Source organism: Haemaphysalis longicornis, unplaced genomic scaffold (assembly GCF_048455015.1).
Source record: "Haemaphysalis longicornis isolate Haplotype H1 unplaced genomic scaffold, Haemaphysalis longicornis Haplotype H1 scaffold_7, whole genome shotgun sequence".
Classification (NCBI taxonomy): Eukaryota; Metazoa; Arthropoda; class Arachnida; order Ixodida; family Ixodidae; genus Haemaphysalis; species Haemaphysalis longicornis.
The window spans coordinates 30,432,197-30,455,177 of NW_027526422.1; the positions used below are offsets into that span (position 1 = coordinate 30,432,197).

Genomic DNA, 22,981 nt, shown 5'->3' on the forward strand with positions numbered 1-22,981 from the left:
CACATGAGATCCCCTCCCCCCCCTTGCATTTTGGATCCACACTGGCTTAGTCAAATAACTCTGCGGAGCGCAAGACAACTGTGCTTGTGCAGGGCGAAAAAAATTGGCTTGAGCAACGCAACCCTCTTGAGGTTGAAACCCGCGGTGGTGGTGGCGCGGCGTCAAAGCGCTTTCCTGCAGCGCAGGGGCTGGCGGCATGGCGGCATTTCTGATTGAAGAGAAACAAAGTTGCTGCGTATATGATATCTCATTGTTCATCAAATACCAGTGCTTTGTGGTGCATTTTAGTAGTCCTCCAATTTCCACTGCACTACGACTGCCTCTCATGGAGACGTACTCCAAATGCGTAACGCACCCGGAATTTTCTTACATCGGTATCAGGGGTGTCCTCACTGTATTTGCTACTGTGTAACTAGTAACTTCGCCACGCATGGCTGGCGCATGAAGCTGCTTGAGTTACATATCCTTAAAAGTCGCTTAACAGGTGGGATCGTTCGTCAGTCCGACAACGGCACCGCACTTTATATCAAGCGGCCATGGTCAACTAAGCCTAAGCGTAGCCAATCGTGCCTCACCAAACGCTGCGTTATCTATTGCCTTTGCGAGTCAATCACGAGTTGCGGGACGTGCTATAGTTCCGAAATAGCGAAGCCACGCGCTCCCATTAAAAGGCCATGAAGACGGCATACAACTTTGTTCAGTTTGAAAGAATTTGAATGGAGCTCTGCCGCTGAGGTTCGTTCCAGCCACGGGAAAGGTTTTCTAGCAAAAAAAAAAAGACATGAATATTGTGAAACTTTCAAATTTCGCGCTTCAACGGCGTAATACAGGGATGAGTGACGTAATATGAGCCAGCACTAGAAACAGTTATCTGTGTGCTAACTGCACGTTAGAACTCAAGTGTTGCGATGAAATGGAACTAGAGGCCCCACTGCAATTGTTCAGTCATGCTTCTTGGTGGTGGCTTAGGTCAGCGGCAGTATAATCGCACATACAAGATTCTGTGACGTCATATAGATGTCACCGAAAAGTGACTTGGGAGTTGCCACTACTCCATATGTTCTCTTTATATCTCCATTATTTGTTCGAAGTTTGCGATGAAATTGGTACCATTGTTATTGGGACATAGCAGTCTCTTCTCTATGAACCAAACCTGTGTTTTGTCGACATGTCCCCTTTTAAGGGAACCTGTACCTTTTTTCAACTTTTTTTAAAAATCTAAAATGCTTGCAGAACGTAGTCACCCAACGCACCCAGTGCTTAGATTAGAGGGTCGCAAAGTACGTCAGCCAACCGCCGCGGTGGCTCAGTGGCTAAGGCGTTGTGCTGCTGAGCACGAGGTCACAAGTTCGATTCCCGGCCGCGGCAGCCGCTTTTCTGATGGAGACGAAAAGCAAAAATGCCCGTGTGTACGAGATTTTGGCGCATGTTAAAGATCCCCAGGTGGTCAAAATTAATCCGGAGCCTTCCACTACGGCGCGCCTCATTGTCTGCGTTGCGTCGGCGCGTTAAACCCTGCAATCAATCAATCAATCAATCAATCAATCAATCAATCAATCAATCAATCAATCAAAGTACGTCAGCCAAAAATTACTGCTCTATTCTCATCAGATAACTTGGAAACTCGCTCAAAACATTTTTCTCTCTTTCCCTGTCTTGACGTTCTTCGACGGCCCGAATTACGTCACTGAGGCCATGTAGCGGCTGTTGGCCGGTTTTCCTTCAGTTGCAGCAATGAACGCTTTTCGACAGCAACTTTAAAAATAAAGCCACAAAAACAAAGCAGCAACGGAAGGCGTATCTGGTGCGGCGAGCAAATCATGCAGTGCCGCTCCGTGATGGCGATAACTGTAGCTTTCGCAGTGCTTCCAGGCGCGAAGGAAAGAGTGAAAGCGTTTATAGAAAGTGTTGCAGGGTCCCTTTAAAGGCTGGTAAGCCTGTCCGCGTACTGACGCCGTTAGCCAAGCGTCACTGACGCCGTTAGCCCGGCTCCACTGATGGCTCCCACGGTTCATGTCAGGGCGGCCGCGTGCGCCGGGTTGCATCCTATGTTTAGACCTCGGGGGAGCCCCGGCTGCGCGCTGGCTGTCCATTCCGGCTCGCACGCCGTACCTCAAAGCGCAGCATGAGAAGGGGGTGCAGTCCCGCGAGCAAATTTTAAAATGGTTCTTGGCTTCCGCTCTCAGATCGCGTGTCGATTATTTCGGCAGTAGCTTTCCGGCCGCCTGACTTCGAAGGCAGAGCGGGCAGCCCGGAGACAGGCGAAAAACAGCGACACCATGTCGCAACCGGAATGCGTAAAGGGCTTCGAAGCATTCTCGTTCACATTTTTACAGCGAAGCTGTATATAGCTGCCCCCCGGCAGTGGTCCGTGTCCGTCTGTCTACGCGTCGCGTCGACAAAAAAAAAAAATTCGTCTCCAGTTTCTTGCAAATGCGCTGCAGCTCTTAATCTAAGGCAGGTATCTTAGCGGGAATCATTCTGAAACTGGCCGCTTAGGCACCACTCTAATTACGAGAAGTAAATGAAACTCGGCGTAATTGGTGTACAGTGAAGGTGAAAGCGCTACAGAATTCCCGCCTGCTTTCAGTATACTGGCTCTTACGGGAGGGAAACGGACCGCCTCGTGTTTGTTCGCTGTAATAAAACTCTTGTCTTTCCAAGTCTCAGTCAGCTAAGTAGCTAGGAAGTATGCTCAATCGCCAATTACAAGCAAACTTTTGCTTCATGCACTCCTTGGACTGTCCAGCTCCACCGGTCTTCGTTCTTTTCTTCACTGAGTGAAAGGGAACCGAGTTTTTTTATTTAAGTTTAAGTGTTTCTACCTGTTTTCTAGCTTATAGCTCCGGACGGTGGTATGGAGAATCACTGATGTGGCGGTACGTATAACGGAAAGAACACCACCAAACCAGCGGTGATACTTTCTTTCTTCTCAAGTAGTATGCATGTGCGCCTCCAACAGTAATCAGCGCGGTCAATGGACAATACCGATCTCCTATCTTACAGCCGCAACGGCACTGGCGTTCAAACCCTCCTAAACCACGTTGTTTTCTCTAACTTTCTTCAGGATGCACTTCGTTCCTGCCATTTTGAATCGCTCGCTTTCCGAGGCTTCTTTCGCCACACGTCGAATCACGTTGTTTCAAAGCAGTATGTCTCATATGAAGTATGCGTCGCGAGATCGGGTGCGAGTAAAGGTCCCCTGGTGGTCTAAATTTTCCCGCAGCCCTCCACTGTATTAGGTGACACCAAAGGCAGACGAAAAGTATGAGCAAATTTTATTTCTATTGAGCTTTGTTGAGTGCGACCATCCCTAAGAAATGTTCATGCAAACTCGCACACACTTTTATTTTGACTCTACTGTCATGAAAAGGGCGCCTGTTATTAACTAATCTACTCAATATATATCTCCAAGTCATGACAGGTATAAGCTTGACGTCGAAATCGTGGCTTAAACGGTGTGCGACTTTTGTGTTGACCCCGTGCTAAAAGCACACACGCACTCCGCACACGGGGACGTTCGTTTTCCAGCGCCTCGGACATCAGACATGGGGAGCATCGGGGGTTCTTCAGACATCAAAAATAATACATGGCACCCTACAAAGCTTTGCTGAGAGAGAGAGAGAAAGAGGAGAGAGAGACGGAGACAGAGACAGAGAGACAGAGAGAGAGAGAGACAGAGAGACAGAGACAGAGACAGAGAGAGAGACAGAGACAGAGACAGAGACAGAGAGAGAGACAGAGACAGAGAGAGAGACAGAGAGAGAGACAGAGAGAGAGAGAGAGAGAGAGAGAGAGAGAGAGAGAGAGAGAGAGAGAGAGAGAGAGAGACAGACAGACAGAGAGACAGACAGACAGACAGACAGACAGACAGACAGACAGACAGACAGACAGACAGACAGACAGACAGACAGACAGACAGACAGAGAGAGAGAGACAGAGAGAGAGAGAGAGATCTTTATTGGACAGGCGAGGTCAGCCATGCTAGCCCTCCGACTTGCTACACCAGATGAGGGGGAAGGTGATATGAAAACATATGAAAAGAACTCTCACATATACACGACTATTCAAGCACGGAGTCGCAGGAAAAGCACACAAGAAAGGAGGGGGGCGGGAAGAGCATTGTCAGAAAGCTGAAAGGCGACGCTTTGAACTTTGAAATTGGCGCAAAAAGCGTGCCACGGTCCTCCAGAAGATGCTTCGCGTATAAAAAGCGCCAGCATGTGAACAAGCAAGCACCTCATATACGAGAAAGAGGTGTTTTTACTCCGCAGCAATGTATATTCTTGAGAACACGGGAATGTATTGACCAGAATACAATGGACGAACGGATGGTAGAAAGTATATTCGACGAATGTAACCCAGCGCGCATCTTGGCTTTCGTATACACTCAACGTGAATCAATCGGGCGCATTCATTGTCCTTTCAGGATAGACGGAATGCGGTCATGCGTGAGGGGATTCAGAATGGGTTCTCGAGTATCACGGATACACTCGCGGCCCTTTGTGTGTTGCTATTGTCCAGTCGTCAATTGTTATTCCAGAAAGCTCGACGCGAAGCTCCTGAAGGAAGACCATGTTGCTCAGGCGAGGCTGCTCCCTCTCACACTGCAAATAGGGCCTAATTCGTTGCGTTTTTTTTTTCTTGCGCTACAGCATTTTAACGGCGGAGCTGTTTAAGCGTGAGATCCGTCCGGTGGCATTAGCAATAAACAAAAGAGAGAAAAAAAAAACCACCACCTGTAAAGGGTGCACCACTGCAGATAGAGTATTATAGCAGTGAAGCCGGCTTTCGCGCCGGCTCGTGTATGAGCAGAAAAGGAATATGCGTATGCACAGAACTTGCTATACCATTTTGAAGGTGGTAGTCTTTTTTTGGGCTACTAATACGCAAAAAGAAAGATGGGCGCAGCTTGCACTAGGGGTGCAAGGCTGGAGAAACAGCGTAGCTGGGGTTCGACCTGTCTTCTTCCCCCATGGGATTCGCTGTGGGTGTGGGGGGCCGACAGGAACGCCCTCGTAAAATCCGGCTAAGCTTGGCCTCACCCTTCAACACTTAGCCTACCCTAGCTAAAGCATCTCAAAACCTGAGAAAACTTAGCAAATCCCGAAGAAGCCAGGTCCGCTTCAGCTTCTCTAGCCTTGCACCACTCGTGCAAGATGCAGCAGTTTTATTTCACGTTCCGAGTACCGTTCACACGATATGAGGTTCTATATTTAACGTGATTTTATGTATGCTCAGAGACTGTACTCAAGTGGTAGGTAATGTTTTTCCTTTTATACACGACGAATGTATTGAACGCAATATTCTCCTCGGAATTTTATATTCTATTTTATTTGTATTTAGGCAGCACTCTTCGCCAACGTCGTATGCTTTGTACAGGGGGAGCCCGTACTATTCTCGAGTGAAGATCTCTTTTTTTCCCCAAGCTTACAGCATCGTAAGGCTGAAAACGAATAGCATTAAATCGAATATTCCCGTGTACCCGCAACAGGCAAGGAAGTCGGGGGTGGCGCACATTTCAAAAGTTACATTGCCCAATTTAATTTTGACGCTGGCAGCAAGTTCCGTGTTTCTAACCTAAAATATGGCGTCTTTTTCCATCTGAGGAACACTGAGAATCGGTGTAGAATCATGAGAGCAATGCTTAGGGGTAGAAACGGGTGTCATAAATTACAAGGCAAACTCTGGTTTAAGCAGGTGCTTAGCCGGGGGGGATCGAACACCGTCGCATTTTTTTCCAAATCGGTGTTTTACCGAGTGCTAGTGTTCCTTTCATTATAACCCCGCCCTCCCCATGACTCGTGCCTTAGGTTGAAGCTCGAATTTAGAGAAAGCTGACGGATCAGTCTCAACAGGTGGGCCATCTGGATACAAGTGGCTGGGCTACCGGGAGACAGGACGTGTCAGTATAGGAGCCATTGGAAACATACTGGTGAGGCATCGCGTCCTGCGGTTGACGCGGGTAGGGTGATATATTTATCCGAATTTTTGGCCGTCAGGCTTCTCAGGCCCCTCTTAAATTTGTGCGAATCGGTCTTGTCGGCGCACACACTTTGCTAAATAATTGACGAGTGCTTGCACTAGATATAGCGTTTGTAATGGTTACTCAACGTTAAAATGGCAAGACAATAAATGTGATGAGACAGACGCTCACTCGCGATTTATCGCTCTATCTGCAATAAATATTTTCCTTCTTGGTTTCCTCCGTGTGGGAAGTATATGTTTATTTTTCGTTTATCTCTTTGGTGGGTCCGAGTCACAATCGGGACTAATTCACCGGCCCGCATTGCAGCACAAACCCGTGTGGAGACGTTCGAGCTTGAATTGATGTGAAGATCATTCGGCAGGGCATGTGACACTTAAAGGGAAAAAGTGCTGACGAGTTACGGGGTGAGTACTTGGTAGTGGAGGAGTTGAAAACCGTTAACGAGCTTGAGAGGTCAGCGAACCGGACAGCAAGCTTGAATTTCTACACTTTAGCGGTCGGAGTAGAGTTAAATAAGCTAAAAATGGATATAAATGAGGAGGCCCCGCATAACTGCATTGGCGATCGCAGATTGAGTTACAACCATCGTGGCACTGACGAGTTTTGAAGCCGCCTTGAAAAACCTCCGCCCTGCAGCTGGTGGTTAACTTATATAGCCATATAATTACCGGTGCTCACAGAAATCCGTAGGACATGTACGGGTAGAGCTCCGGGAAGGGAGGCAAAGTGGACTCAGTAAAACTTTCGAGATAAAACCGGCAACTTGTTGAATATCCCTCGCGTTTTAGGGGCGAAACCCCTTAGGGGCCCGGGCTGTCGGCGTCTCGTGTCGTCGTTGTCTTAATCGTCGTCTCCTGTAGTCACGGTACTAAAACACCGGCACAAGCTCGCTTACGCCTTGCCGTAGAACGCTTCTTAACGCGTGCTTTGAAAAAAACAAAAAAACACCGGGACACTCGTTTACGCCTCGCGCTAGAGAGCTTGGTGTTTCAAAGACACGAGACTTTTACAACGAAGCTGTATACCTCTACCCCCCAATGGTTTCATCTCCTTGAGCAAAAACGCCATTGCGTCAAGAATACCCTTGTACACTGTGCTTCGCTCCTCCCGAGGTTTCACGTGAGTGGAGATGGCCCGGTATTTTTTTTTTTTTCATGTAGGAAAGGTGTCCGTTCATTTTTTTGCATAATAATTTAAATCTTTGAGAATACATATTTGTTGCCACGTTACTTTATTCCTTTGTAAGTAGCACTGCGGATAGATATCGAGGCCCTTGAATACGGTGCGTAGAGAAGCGGTTGGAAGAGAGAACCATGGAAAATAGAGCTCTCGTAAGGACCTTACAGATAGCATCAAGAAATAGGCTAAGGTTCTAGCATTCATGTCCGGGGTTGTTGAATGGTATCGTAATACGTGTTTTGTGTATGCCTGCAAGCGTTATGGCTTGTAGCGAATCGGAGCGTACTGAATTAAACATTTCCTCCATAACGAACGGTGACGAAAATCCTATAATTGTTATCTATTCAACCACGCTATTCGCACGTTGCCGCTCTTTGTGCTCTTAAAAAAATAAATAATCTACTTGCTATTTTTTTTCATTTCGTATGCCCGCCACTCACCGGCGACAGATCTACTGTAGATTTTAGGCGGAGCTTGTGGCGCGTCTAGTCGGCACGGATTTTCTTTTCTGGAGGCCGCAGCCTCGAAGGATTGAACAAACCGCGTAGCTTCAAGCGATGATTGCTGGTTGAGACGTGAGATTTTCACGCCAGCCCCATATTTCTTTACTGTGTTGAGTGCAGTTTTGGTTGAATGTATCCGATGCGCAGCTTTGCAAGTCGCGTCTTTCGTGCTGACCTAAATGGCACCAATTTTTCTCGAAGGTACTCGGAGGATAGTTTGACGGGAGTTTCGTATCAGCAGCTCAAGCTAATTAGCAGCGCTAAAAATCAGTTTTAAGCTGGCAAAGCGCAATCATCGCCGAATTTGTCATGCAAATGCCGGCATGGTTTTGGCTGGGAATGTATTTTGTAACATTCGTAATCGGACGAGGCGAGGATGCAGTTCGAAAATACATTTACAGTGTTTGCAAGGAAGAGACTAGGCGGCAACTGAAATCCAGCACAGCCAACGACGCACTAAAACTCGTCGTCCTCTTTCACTGACCCTCAACGCTGAGATTCCTCCTTGTTTTAAATTCTCGATGAACAGCCTATCTCTCGCCCCGCTTTCTTCTGATTCCTCCTCGGCACCCGCTTCCTCCTTCGGCACCTAACTACCTACGGCGATGCAACTTGTTCGTTGCAAAAAAGACGAAGACCCGTCTCACCCCCTGGCTTTTAAGGAACTTTAGTCCCTTCCGAAGACCCGCGGAAGTGTTACTAAGTTCTAGTCGATTTGTCCCATTCCCGTTCAACATTCGGAAAATGCTCTTACTGCTTCTCCTAAACTACAGCCAATCTCCATGATCTCCTCTGGCAGCGCCCCAAGTTATTTTGATACCGGACTTTTTCACCGCCCTCTCACGATACCACTATCTCCATCGACCCAGACACTTTAGGTACGGACGCACTCACCCTCATCGCCATTTCCTTCAATTAAGAGCCGTCAAGCTGGAGCGGTATTGGCGGTGAGATGTTTGAGTGGCGCCCCCTGGCTCTGACGTCGGCTTAGGGACTCGCTCCGCTGTCGTCTGCTACACTCCGCTTGTGAGGGGCAGCAGCGCCTGTGCTAGAAAGCGCCCGCTTTGTTGCTTTAGTGCATCAAAAAGCGTATTTCTAGTAACTCAGGTATTTTTACCAGCTTCTGACACATGAATGATTTCAAGCTGTATCCCCCACAAGTTTGCCACACACGAGGAGAGAGAGAACAACTTTCTTCAGAGCATCGGTCAGAAGATCGTGCGTAACTTGTCCTTTCTAGCTTATACGCGAGGTTCAGCGCTCAGAGCTCCCCAATAAATATTCAAAGCGCGTAGGCTTGCATACAGTATTTTTGGGATGCTCTTATAAAGACTGAACAGTCTAATACAACGTGCCAAGGAAAGTGCCCCTACACGCGCATTGCATAGCAGGAAACAAAGCGGTTGTCTACTATTCCTTCGTTGGTGACTAGTATCGAGTTGATGTTCTTTTTTTTTTCTGTGCCCAAAGCATTAAATATTCCGCACCATCACTGACGTCTTATTAGTAGTAGGTTTTGGGATGTTTGGGAGGACCACAAAGATCGTGTGTATATTTTCTTGAGGGTGATATAACATACATTCACTTCTTCACAAATTCGCTTTCGTTATGGTTGCGTGCAAGAAGATGTATATTCGCAGCGTCCGTTGTTTATTCACATGCAAATAGAATGAGAAGGTTCGTGCTATGCTACCGCGATCGCGCTCCAGACAACGTACGTTGTCCACAGTACTCGAAGGCGGCTTTTGTGCTGCGAATTTCTACCGTAACCATCGTTATCATAACGAGTTCACTCTCAACCCAAACAATTATGACATGATTACGGTGTTTAAGGTGTGATATACTAGCTAACGAACGCAATAAATAGTATACGTGCATATATTACATGAATCGAAAGCGATGAATATTTCCAAACAGCTCTTTATTGGTAGCCACCCCTTCCAGGCGTAAAGAACACATCATGGTTTACTCGAGATGGCGTTCTTTGAATCGAAGAAATTACTCTCTTGTCCTGTACTGAGGACCCGACCCACTAATCAGTTCGATTTTACTGTTAAACAAAGTTTCTCCTCCTCCATCTCCTCCTCCTCTTGAGCGCAGTTTTCTTATGACGCATATCTGAATATTGGGGCGATGTGGCTGTGAGGAATGTACTGAATATCCCTCTAGGTCTGAACAAACATAGTGTTACTGTATCTTTACCGTAGACGCGACTCGTTTTGCTCAATAAACCGGATCCATACTGGTTAGAAGCCTGGTATAAAACCATCACGCGCCTATACACACAGTGGGTTATTTGGAACTCAACCTACAGTTTTTGCGGCCCATAGTGCATGTCGGCATAATTTCAAGCTATTACAACGTAAAGTGATGTGATATAATGCTTTCGATCGTTTGGCGAGGTGGCAAAAACTGTTTTCCCTTACATATGATTACCGGATATCGTAATGCTTCTGCCAAATCCGACAGCACCGAAGGCTTGGTATTTGTTTTGGTCTTGCATTTTCGCTGTTGCCGGCTCCCTTTGCTTTCAAGATTGCTGAAAACTGAAGCTTACGCTCACTCCGACTCTTCACGCTCCGCACCGGGCCGGCTTCGCAAAAACTGGGGCGGCACCGGTAATGTTTCTTCCGGAGCGGTATCAAAAACTATACTTTAAATAATGCCTTCAGCTGGTGTATGCGATTTGAAAGGTTTTGTTATGATAAAAAGTTATGCATACGCAAAATCTAGTGCGGACAAGCATCAGACGGCAACCGAGCGCAAATAAACAGCCGGGAGAGCGAGCCCGAGTGAAGCAGACGACAAATGCGAGAGTCCCTAAGCTGACGTCACGGAGGCGCGCGTCGCAGCGCCGCCCGTGGTCGCGCTCACCGCCAATAGCATAGGTATTACTCCGGCTCCAGATCTCGCCTTCGACTTCGGCTCCTTCGATCCCCCTCGAGAGCGCCTTTTGCGAATCCCTGCGACACCATTCCCCGCGCTCCGGGAAGGCTACCTATACCACCTATACCACCAAGGGCTACCTATACTTACTGTACCACCGTCCCCCTTCCCCCTCGATGGCCTAGATCCATCCGAGTTAATAAGGTTGTAACAACTCTTTGAGCCCTTTTCAGGAACCCCGTGGCAATATTAAATTATTCGAAACGTTGCCCTCATTTTATTTCGCATTTGGATGTTTAGGGCACTGGTGTGAAGTACAGAATAGTTTTCGTCTAAACGCAGAGCTTTGAAATGCTGCAATAGGCCGCGCTCATTCTTAATGGATCCGAGATTTATGCAGCCGTCGCGACGCCTGGAATAACGACTTTCTTTAGAGACTTGTATATACCAAATAATAACCTGCCGAAATCGTCGTTTCAGCTTTTATGGAACGCTTTTGCTGGAGGTAGTGTGTCAGCGATTTGAAAAAGGCGCTACTAATATCCGGTCGGGGAAAGAAAGGCAGGCTTTATCGGTGTATCGCAGGTTCCGGTAAAGAAATTGCGTGAACTTGAAAGAGTTTGACAGCAGTGTGAAGTTAGTAGAGATGATCTTTTCAAGTGAATTCATTGAAGTAATAATGCGGGAATACCTTACGTTTGGCAGTAAATTTTAGATGAGTTTCCATTAAAGCTCCGCTCTAGGGAGACGAGTGAAAGGTAGAATTACGCTAACTATGGATCGATTCTTTGGATTATTGAAATGACTCGACACAGAACGAAAGACTCGCTGTGGTTAACGCCGACAGTCCGGTTTTATTATTCAGTTGTACATCTCAGCTCTTGCTGTTGCGTCAGGGGTGTAACACACACCGGTATTGTTGAGATGGATTGCCAACTCGCCCAATACTACTGCAGTCTGCTTAAACACCGGAGTGTTTCTCTGGCAAAGCAGCTTAGTTAAGGTTAGGAATCAGTAGGTTAACAATGCTGGCGGTGCGTTCTTTAACGCGGAAGAATCCCCCCCCCCCCCTCCGCCTCAGAAATCTGTCAGTACGTTACGCGTGACATGGTGACCTATAGATATACAGGGATCATATGGGGTGTTAAATAAAGGTTTCTCGGGCGTGTTATTGATCTCTGTCTGTCTGTCTGTCTGTCTGTCTGTCTGTCTGTCTGTCTGTCTGTCTGTCTGTGTCCGTCCGTCCGTCCGTCCGTCCGTCTGCCGAATGACACGGTGCGATTCGTGTATATACCTATGCCACACGAGGTAATTCAATACAAGGTCTTTTAATAACCGTCCTAGGTCCTCCAAGGCAAACATCCGCAAACGTATATGTAGGGCATCGTTTTTTTTTTGCATTGCGTTAGGTGTGGTCATCTTTGAAGAACCACAGTATGATTAAACTTAAGATGCAAAACGTGCGCGTATATTTAGCAGTAATGCATCAACTCAAGATTAATATTTCGTAGAATAATGAATGTTTTGCCTGAACGACTCGCTGTGACTTCTTAAAAGAAGAGCTGTATCTCTGCGGAGCTAGCGGAGAACCGCTTACACGGATGTAAGCGATCGAAAGGAAAACCAAAAATGGCTGCGTATCTGCTCTTTTCGTTGCAAATGTCGTCGAAAGACTAAAGGCAACTGGCGTCTCTGCCAAGTAAGGACCCCCTTCTCTTTCCCGCTCACCTCTCATGCTGTTCCTCTCCCGTATCGTTCCTCCCAAGATAACACGTCAGAGGTTTGCTCAAGTCAGTTTAAGTTTACCGCGTTCTACTGCTCAAATTCGGGTGTCTCGATGCCAGCGCTGCCGTTCGGCGGAGGCGCGCGTGAATTGCGGCACCCTACTACAACATTTATAGAACCACTTTGCCCTACTCCACCAGCGTGCCAAGCGGAACGTAGATCCTACCTGGTGGAACCTTTGGCTGCTATCCGTTTGATTTCTTAAATGCCGCCAGGAGGTAGCGCTGCTAACAGCATGCGACGCTTTTTGCCGTTGATGTAGCATTTCATTTGCTATCGCAAAAACCATTCATCCATGAATTTTTAAATAAAGGAACACTGCAAATATTTCTTATGTATTGATTTTCTGCCTTATATTTGTGTAATGTCTTGTTCTTGTTCAACAATGTTAGCAAGTATGAGTTTTGCCACCGGACTTAGACTTTTAGATTTGGCTGCGAGTATGTAAGACTATGTGCATATTCTATTTCAATTTGGCCGGGTGGCTGAATCGAGTCACAGACAGGCGGAAAGACCAAAATTTCGGTGTGTTAGTTGCCCAAGAAAGTAATAAACGAAAGAACACTCAAGAAAACCGCTCGGCGTGGTCAAGAGGAGCTCGTGAGATGGCCTTCAGTTTCGCGAGCAAACGCCAACAGAGAATAGCAAGTAGTGTGGAAAGCTCATTTGCCAGTCCGGCACGAAACACTACTCTTCCCTTCGACCCCGTCATCAGCAAGCGAATGGGATGAACCTCCCACTTCCACTGTGTAATTGTCACTGGCTGCATTTACAGATAAAAGTACTCTCTAATGGCTCTCCTTTCATTTTTCATTTCCTATTCTTGTATGTTTTGTAGCTGATTGATTCCGTTGTCTCTCGTTTCGTGCAACCGCGTCATATTTTATTGACAACTTGACTCGTGGTTTCCTCTTAAGCTTTTCGTCGTTCGGTAAAGCGCTTCCTCGCTGCATTGTCCTCTCACTCCCGGCCGCCGGGCTAAACTTTGTACCACCGCCCACCGGGAGTTCCTGACAGCGCAGTTGTGCAAGCTGACTGCACGAACCCGTGGAAGTCTCGAGGGTCGATCGCATTCGTTAACCTGAAACTGCGTTGCTTCACTCGAGCCGTCGCTACATGTTGCCTGGACTGGGTTCGTTAATGCCCCGTACAGCAGCTCGTTCGTTAGCGCGTTCGAAAGGAAATGATTTGCTGCCTGAAGAACAACGCTTTGCGGTTTGACACTAGCGCTGCGCTCGAGTGCTGCTCTTTTCTGTAGATTGAGTCATTTGCGGTGGCTGTCGCTGATGTCTAGAAACGTTTTGTAACGCGTCTCTTTTAGCTTCGATGTTCGTTTCCCTGAGTCGGATATCGACTGAAGTACTTCTCACTTTCTTCTTTTCTAATTAGCAACTATGCCAGTACGAATGACTCCGATCGTGCGCGGAGGCAATCTCCAATTGTTATCTATAGCACGAAGTTTTCGCGCGAATAAGTGTTTGAACACCCATACTTTTTTATTCGAAACTATACAATTTCTTCTTTTTTTTTTATGGCTGTGCTTGAACTGCAGCCAATCTTCGCACTTTGGGTTTTTTTGAACATTTTACATTAAAGCTGTTTATGGCTACGGTTCCGTGTTCCTCAACACATCTGTGGTGGCAATAGCTTCTTGTTGAAAAGCCCTTGTTTATCGCAAATGTCAAGCAGAAAACGGCTGTAACTTTTGTTTTCCCGAAACTTTCTCAACAAAGAGAAAATATACGATTGGCTGTAAAGACGGCTATATAATTAGTTTCATTTGTTTGTCATAATTACTTACCTTATTGAATTCGTGTCTGCTATCCATACATGGGCATCTATGGGAAGAAATGGACGGCTGAATGTCTGTCTGCTAGGAAAAAACGTTAAACCTTCCAGGTTTCACTAAGTGATCATAAAGCCATAGTCACTACCATTGCCAAGTTAGGAAAAGAAAAAAAGAACGCGTACATCGTGTAACCACGTTTGTGAGGTGTATTTGTGCAGATTCGCTGGTAATCCACGTTCGCACTGTGAAGGGCTCTTCTGGCATTTTTTTTTTTCTTTTGCTTCTCAGAACTTTGCGTTCGAAAAACTAGCCCAGGAAGCAATGAAGTTATAAGTAACGACATTGGGAAATATTAAAAATATTAGCTGTATTTTTTGGTAGTTCCCATGACAATTTCTGAGCTCTTATTCGTGCAGGCTGTGGTTCGTCCTTCAAACTCAATGCGCCACTTAAAGGCGGTGCCACATGCTGCCTGTGTTACGCGCGCCTCACTCAAAGCGCCGCGGTTCTCTCCGTCATCGGGGTGCCCTACTTTCCGGAGCTCTCCGCAAGGACGAAAGCGTGGGAAAGGAAGGGACGCGAGGCGTCTTGGCAACTTCTCAACCAGCGCGCTTGACGACTCTACCCGGCCACATCCTTGTTAGCCTGGCTGTTATTCCTGTATAAAACGGTTTTGTTCAGGCTAGCCAGAAAGCTTGAGGGCTCAGCGAGGCCAACGAACCCTTACAAAGACTGAATTGAAGTGGCCGCGATGAGAATTTGTACAGAGGATGTAGACAATTGTTATGCCGCACCTCGAGGCCTCTATATGCCCGCCGAGTGTGAAGGCCCGGAGGACTGCGTGAAGACGATGCAGAGTAACTCGGAAGCATCAAGGCTTCATCTCAACCGCTTATGCGGGAGGAGAAAGTGGTCGTGTATAATGAGATGTGGTTATTTAGAAAAATGCCATCAGTCTATTCCGCCTAGATGAATTCACGCAGGCAAGTAAATAACGCACTAGTACCGACGCACTAGTACCGACGCACTAGTACCGACGCACGTTTCGTTCCTCGTGGACTCAAGACTTCCTTGATTGAAGCACCGGGTAGGATGCGGGAGTGTAAATTAAATTTCCGTCGTATTTGTGAGGTGAACTGCGGCCGTCTGCAGCCCAGGTGCAACATGGCATATTGAACATCGGCAGTAAAGTACCCATCAGCCGCCTAGGGTTTGGTAGCACAGTTTCACTGACTACTAGCTTGGTTGCTTACTTCTGTTTCGATTTCGCTTTTTTTTTTCAGCAATGCAGTAATACACCGAAATGAAAAATGCCTATTCATTGCTGTATTGTTTTTTTTTTTGCACTACATCAAAATGAGTTCTTAGGTGACCACATAGTATTTTTTTTATTTTATTTTATGGACGCGGTTTCTCTTAAGTGCGACAATGATACTGTATGGGCTTTTTAACTTCATCTTGAGGGCAGTCATTTTATAGGTAGGCTGTGTAACATAGAAGGGCTATAATAGGCGAAATCCACAGGGTGCTGCCACTGCGCATGCGCAACATAGCCTATAAGAAGTGCTGATGTTAACAAACATTAATGGATGAAAATGCTTATAGGAATATAGGGCCGGTGTTTCTTTCGTTTAGGGCCACACCCCCGGGATTCTGCCGCAGAGCTATAAATTCAGCCGTTCACTCTTACGTTTCTGACTCCAGGCGCCTAATCTGTTAACTGATCTTCCCATTTCTGTTATTACCAGCAAAATTAGAACTTTTTTCGTCACTATTTCTCATACCTCACGAATTCTCCTTCGTGACCGCCTTATTTCCTTTAACGCACTCTTGACTTTTTTAGGTGCGAAGCCCCAGGGGCTGGAGCTGTTGATGCCTCCTGTCGTCCGCGTCGTCGTAATCGTAGCTTGTCTCATGTAGTCACGGCACTAAAACACCGGGAATCTCGTTTACGCCTCGCGCTAGAACGTAACGCGTACAAAAAAAGAACACCGGGACACTCGTTTACGCCTCGCGCTAGAGAGCTTCGTGCTTCAAAGAGAAAATACTTTTACAGCAAAGCGTTATACCTGTACCCCTAACGGTTTCATCTCCGTTGGCAAAAACGCACAGGCGCCAAGAATACACTTATACACTGCATGCTTCGCATGCTTCGGTTCTCCCCAAGTTGGAGATGGCCCGGGATTTTCATTTTATGGTTCCAATAAATGTGTGGGTAAGCTCTGAAACTCTTATTTCTTGGCCAATCCCCCTCGTTTATATACGGCGAAAACAATTTTCAATTTGTATCAATTTATTTTTTTTTCATACATAAATACAAGCATGAAGTAATGTCCAGGAGGTGCGGCAAAAGTAAACACGAGCGTCTCCTGCCGGGAAGGGTGTGCAAAGCTCAAAACGAGATTGACAAATTTAAATGCAAATAATGAAGCTGTACAGGCAGAACCACGCGTGAAACCAATGAAGTAAACACGGGAAGCGTGGTGGCGTTAGCACTAGAAGAAATCGGTAGCCAGAATAGAGGGGCGGGCCAAAGAGGAAGTGACCAGCTTGACCCCAAGGGAGGTTTCTCCCATGGGTCGTGGAGTGTAAGCCGACAGAAAAAACGCTGGATATTCCTGCCGACGGAGTGTCTGCCCTTTTCGCGTAGCCACCCGAGTGCCCGCACGTGTTCCCGGCTTGGGCCTCTCACTTAGAGCCTACCGAAGTGCGCTTCGACCCGGGAGTGTTTCCCGGGATCGCGGGTAGCATATGTAAACATATAACTGCGTTGGGATGCACATATTCGATGAGGCGCCGTGCCCGGCTTCAAGCGTTGTGGTCCCTCACTTGTTTGCTTTCGCTGGTGGTTGCGTAGTCGCATCTCGGTTCGCTTTACTCGCTCTTTTTTTCGTCTTCTTTCGATCTTTTCTCTGCCGTGCAATCTTTACCTAGAAACAGGCTGTTTGCACCACGACTTGCACGTGTGCATGCTCATCTGCTCATTATCATATTCAGTCATGGTATTGGCCGTCTGTCTGTCTGCCTGTCTGTCTGTCTGTCTGTCTGTCTGTCTGTCTGTCTGTCTGTCTGTCTGTCTGTCTGTCTGTCTGTCTGTCTGCCTGTGTCTGTCTGTCTGTGTCTGTCTGTCTGTGTCTGTCTGTATGCATGTATGTTCTTCAAGACATCTCTGCTTCACCAGATTTCCTTAATATTGCTCGTGGTTTCCGGCCATGATGATGATAATTGTGCCTGCGATGTTTTTGGCTCATATCCACAAATGGGATTGCTACGGGTAAATCACTGTAGGTTGATTTGTTTCCAGGAAAAAGAAGGCTATAGGAAACTAAAGTCCACTATGATTAAAACCCGAATTAGCTAATATTATGTATTCTTTAGCAATCCAAGCGACCTGTAGCAGAAAGATAAGCTTAAATACAATTTTATATATCCATTCTTGCGCACCGCAAATTTGTTGCCACTGTAGCGGAATAGCGATGAAAGCGAGACCAGAGCCATGGCTGCCCAAAATGGGAATTATCTGTTTAATGATAGTTCATTTTTACGTGATGATGATAATGACAGCTGTATACCCAGCGGGAGATTTAACATCTTTCCGCGCCCGCAACGTTCGTCTTTTGCCTCAAGTACAAGCCCTAAACTGCACTCGGAACTTGCTGGCTAGTCGCTGGCTACCCCAGGCGGCACCGCTACTGCGTCTCAACCAAATTCCAGCGTGCTTCTCTATGACGTTACTTTTCGAACGATAGGAGTCCTGCCGTCAATTTAAAAGCTTGGGTGGTTCCTCAGGCTCCTTGCAGCGACGCGCGCTGTTGCTCCGCCCCTGACATGTTCTCAACTTCTCCACGCTGTGTCGCCTATCTAGACTTGGCAGTTTTCGTTGAGTCTCCTTTCATCGCTCTTTTGGCTTCTCAACTACCATCGGACTCCCCAGAAAGTCGTGAAGGTCGGAGTACCACGGAAGGGGAACTTTTATATTCGCGGTGTCTCGGACCTGCAGGAAACGCATGCTTGTTTTGAGTGCGCAGGCTGATACGATCATGATGGTGCCCAAAGGTCGCCGAATTCTTCGTCGGCTCAAAGCGGCTGATCATATCTCTCCATCCGCAGGCGAGAAAATTGCTGCAAGACTTAAAAAGAAGTCCACAATCCTAAATATTTCTGTTTCGTTTCGCGACTTGAATCCGTGTAGAGCCGTCATGAAGTGTTGTCCCTTCTTGCGTTTCCAACGGTGCATCCGCCGTTGTACAACTTCCAGCAGAGCCTGGCGTCACCAAGGTGAAGCGGACGACAAAAAAATTATGCGTCCAGCTCTCTGAAATGTTTCCAATCCAGAAGGTCGTCCGTAGAAAGTGCAGTGGGTGTGGTCTCGAGAAATTATTAAATTTTCGGTGTTGCGGTAGCCCCTGAGCAGCGAGTCTAGCGGTGTTCCCAGATGGCTCTTGTGCCTGCCTCGGGTTCGCTTTTCGATAGTTTGTGATTCCGCTAAATTTATTTTCGTGCTTGGTGTCAGGTCACAATCCGGCTTTTCGGTTTCTTCACGCGGAGCCGAGGCGATCAGCGAGGGTGATTCCGCTTCTAGACCTTCAGGCGGATGTAACGGCTCAGAATCCTGGATGGGTGCAACCTTGCGCGCTGCTGCAGCGTTTGGTGATAGTCGAGTTTCTAGAAGTACCAGTAATGATCTGCTCTTCATTAAGTCGGGAATGAAGATTTACTCAAACACAAACGGAGGGGGGCTCTATCTTTTCTTTCCCGTATTTAATCTCATGTTTTTTGCCTTCCATTTGGACGAAAGCAGCCGAGTCGGCCTTGTCTGTGCCAGGCGTATCCTCGCGTTCTTCACTCTTGTTTTTCATTGGGATGCTTGGAGCTACCTTGGTGCTGGCTCCCACCTGCATTTCCTTGCGCTGAGCATCATCTTCGGCATTTTGGAACGCTGAACCTTGCGCTGCAACGGTGGTTTGTTCCTGTACGGAGGCCTGCGAGATGTTTCCGGACCAATTAGTCTTGGTTGTCTCCGCTTTTTCTGTTTGGGGCCATAAGTTCCTCTCCGCGTCGCGTTAAACGAAACTCGTTCCTGCATCACCACCGTGAAGCAGTTCTACTCCGACGGACCTGCTTACCTCACGCTATCCCGAGTCGATGTTCTGTACGTCGTCATCTGCAAAGCACGGTATGCTCTCTCCCTTCGTTTTCTAAGCGTGATAAACGTGAACGACCGCGTATCTGTCTGCTCCATGTCGGACAAGTCCCTGTGTTCACGCGTAGTCCCATCGACATTGTTACCACGCCTCGGCAGTTCAGGTGGCTCACCCTAAAATATGGGAACCAGCAACGTTGGTAAGGTAACTTTCGAGGTCGATGTACGTGAGCGCACGTCAAAGGTGTCGCTTCGATGTGTTGCCGGCGGAACGCCGTTGCACACAAAAGTCAACGGGCGAGGGAAAATTGGCTTGTCTGATGTGCCGTTGGTAGTAATTTTCAGGTCGGGCGACTTCCGAGAATTCAAGGCAGAGCGCAGGTGGTTTATGGCCCGATATATCTTTCCTTGGTTCGTCAAGGCTTCGATGTAGTCGCATGCAACTTCACTCTCAAGAAGATCGATGATTTTATGATCTACCTCTTGAAGTGCGGTGTCCTTGCTCTCCAGCTAGTCTATTTCCTCTTGTAGGTCGTGCAGAGACGCTGAGGTGGCATCCAGGAGATTCGTCGATGCCTTGAGTAGTCTCGACACTGCGCCATGAAGGATACGTTGCTGTCGGCACAGCTTATCCATTGCACGCATTCGGTCGGTCGTCGCCAGGTGGTCAGGGCCAGCCATGCTGACCTCCGGTTGAGGGCTGGCTTAGCAGACAAAATATTTGATTTGATTTGATTTGATTTTTTATTTCTTGGCAAAAACCAAGGGGAGGCTGAGAATAAAGGCGAACGTGGCCTGACAGAGGCCTCAGCCACCCGATTTACAGCGTACATAACAGCACGTCTGTTCACAAATTTAAGCATGATAGCACAATCGTAATACAGAAATAGCAAAAAGCAAAGTCATCACTACAATTCTTATGTATTATACAAAGCATAGGTCTCAAATTCACGAAGGGATCACAATGTACACATAAACGCAGTAATTCGTACGCATGAACATCGAGATTATTCGTACCTCATGCTGGAGGGGACGTCGGGGTTCTCTTTCGTCACGCGCGGTCATGATCCCGGGTCTTAAGGCACCAAAATGTAACGGAAGAACGGCTAAAGCGAGACCGGAGCCATGGCTGCCCAAAACGGGGAGAGAGAGAGAGAGAGAGAGAGAGAGAGAGAGAGAGAGAGAGAGAGAGAGAGAGAGAGAGAGAGAGAGAGAGAGAGAGAGAGAGAGAGAGAGAGAGAGAGAGAGAGAGAGAACCCCCTTACTCGTTGCGCCACTCACGCGTATATCGCAGCGAAAGCTACACTACGCTACCTCAGGTGGTGTTCGCGGGGTGACCAGTTTTGCCCTTGAGCGCTAGAGGTCAAACCACGCCCCCTTCAGCAAGCGCCCGACAGGGAGCAGCTGCCCGATAACGGGGAGAGATAGGCGAGGAGGGAAAGGAGCCGTGCGTGGGACTTGGAAGAGGAAGGCGGGGAGGCCGCAGCGATAAGCGCGCGCGCCACGAAGGAAGGCCGCGTGCGGCGCAGAACCCTGTGCGATAGAGGAAGACCAACATCAAGCTGTGGTCCCCCGCACAGCGGCGAGGCTGAAACACCGTGAGGCCAAGAATAGGGAAAATCCTACTGTTGCGTACAGCTTCCCTACCTTCAAGTGTTACGCATTAGTGTGAGATTCCTTCATTTTTTCTCCAGAGTGAGGGCGTATATATTGTCCGGAGATTAAATTAGTTCGGCAATGAACATTGCGTGTCTGAGCCGAAGTCAGTTATGTAACCAATTGTTCATACCTTGTGTGCTCTTTTAACAGCGAAGCTGTTTAGGAAATCGTAATTTTTTGCGTCCGCAGTTAAAAATACCAAGAAATTGCCGAGCGCGCGTACGTCAGCGTGGGCCTCGCAGCGACCGCCCGGCAGTTAACAAAACCAAGACAATGCCTAGCGCTGGTGTCTGCGTGCCTCGTGGCCACCGCCCAGCGTCCCCGGAGCACGTTTATCAGGCCAAGCGTACCCACTTAGGAATATTGGCCAAGACTGGCCAAAAAAAAAAAAAGCCCCAGCGTTCGCTGTAATCGTGGCAACACTTGCTCGGAACGAGAAAGACATGTCATAGCGTACGCCCTTCCAAGGTGATGCCTAATGATTTAACACTTCCAAAACGTGAAAGAAGCTCACCCTTGCAGCAGCAATGATGGAGTAAACGTCGTTGCGTTAGCGAAGAAGAAGCAAATCGACTGCAATCGTGGACGTAAACCGTCGTGATGGTCGTAAGAGTTGTGTACAGCTTCGCTACCTTCAAGTCTTACGCGTTAGTGTGAGCTTCCTGCATTTTGTTAAACATATCTTCGCTAAGGCTCGTAAGACCTCGCATCGTAAGGTCAATACTACCCCATGCCCGCTTACAAAGTCTCAGCTCTCGTTGCTAGGAACGCTTCTCGAGCCAGCAGCACTTGGCACGCAGAAAAAAAGACAAGAAACCAGGCGCGTGGGACGCGTTGCGTATATATATATATATATATCTGGTTAACGCACGGGAACTCGATTACTTCGGTCGCGAAAACATCCGCAGCTGTCGGCCCAACACCCACGACCTCTACGATATCTCGCGCATGGCGTAAAAGCCGGCGATGAAGACGCGTTTTTTTATTGTTCACTTTAGCGGAACCGCCTGGTACCCTTCAAGCGCAAATTATTCGTATCAGTGACATCCACGCATTGTGAGCACGCCTACGGAAGTTTGCGCGTCAGTCCCGCGCACTGCAAGGAATTTAAGCAGCATAGAATATCCTGATTTCGTAACTTCGACAAGTTTTTTGCATCTAAACTAGCGCTAAGAAAGAATGAGAATTCGTTGATGCCGGCACTGAAGTTTTCCTAAAAACGGTCCGTTGAGGCAGGCCTGAGAGGGGGGACAAGTGGGACGTGAAAATTAGGCCCGCAGCGACGCCAGGTGTCAGTGAAAGCAAGTTGAGTCCTCGTTTTGTTTGTTCTCCATCCGTGTCTGGCTGACTACATCATGTTTAAATTGTACAGTGCTCTTTGCACAAGGCGAAAGCCTTAAGTGCCCCGTTGTGCGAAAAAAATTAAAGCCATTCCACTCAATGTGAAAGCTGTCGGATGTGCAGAGCAGTGATTCGCCATAATGGGCTGTAGCGCGGTTATCCACTCACTGCTACCGCCGAATGCAATTCAAATTTCCCACCTCCGCAGCGCTCAGGCGCCCCTTGGCTGAAACTGCGCCAGTGGTAGTTCTTTTCTTTTTGTGCTTGCTTTTCATCGCGCACGTGCCGGCGTTGCACTGCCACTTTTTTTTTTTCGGTGACTATCGTAAAAACCAACCCAACGAGCGTTCCTAACTAAATGAACGCGGGCGCTGCCGGTTACTTACGTATATTTTGCCTCACATGTACCTGCAGTTGTCTTTGCGCTAAACAACGGGGAGATGCATGACAAGCCGCGGCGGTTCACGGCTTTCGAACGCTTATGACTATATAAACCGCTTGGCTTTCGAAGCCTCTGGGTTACGCCGCGACAACGGAATGTCGTGCAGCTCTACTTGGGTCCAACGGACGAGTTACGACGACAAGGCGAGCCCCTAAGGTGGTCGGCACTTAAAAGCGGTGTTGTCTGGTACGTTCCCATCCGGTACATCATGTACATCCGGCATATGAAAACAAGAATAAGCATGGTGCGTGCCGCGTGACAGGTG

The 22,981-nt window shown here is 47.7% G+C and overlaps 1 protein-coding gene across 6 annotated transcripts in view; it reads left to right on the forward strand.

Moving 5' to 3' along the window:
- The window catches only part of LOC144145047 (sodium/hydrogen exchanger 3-like), a 349,094-nt gene that overhangs the window by 129,930 nt on the left and 196,183 nt on the right, over nt 1–22,981 (forward strand). The gene's annotated exons all lie outside the window — the stretch shown is intronic.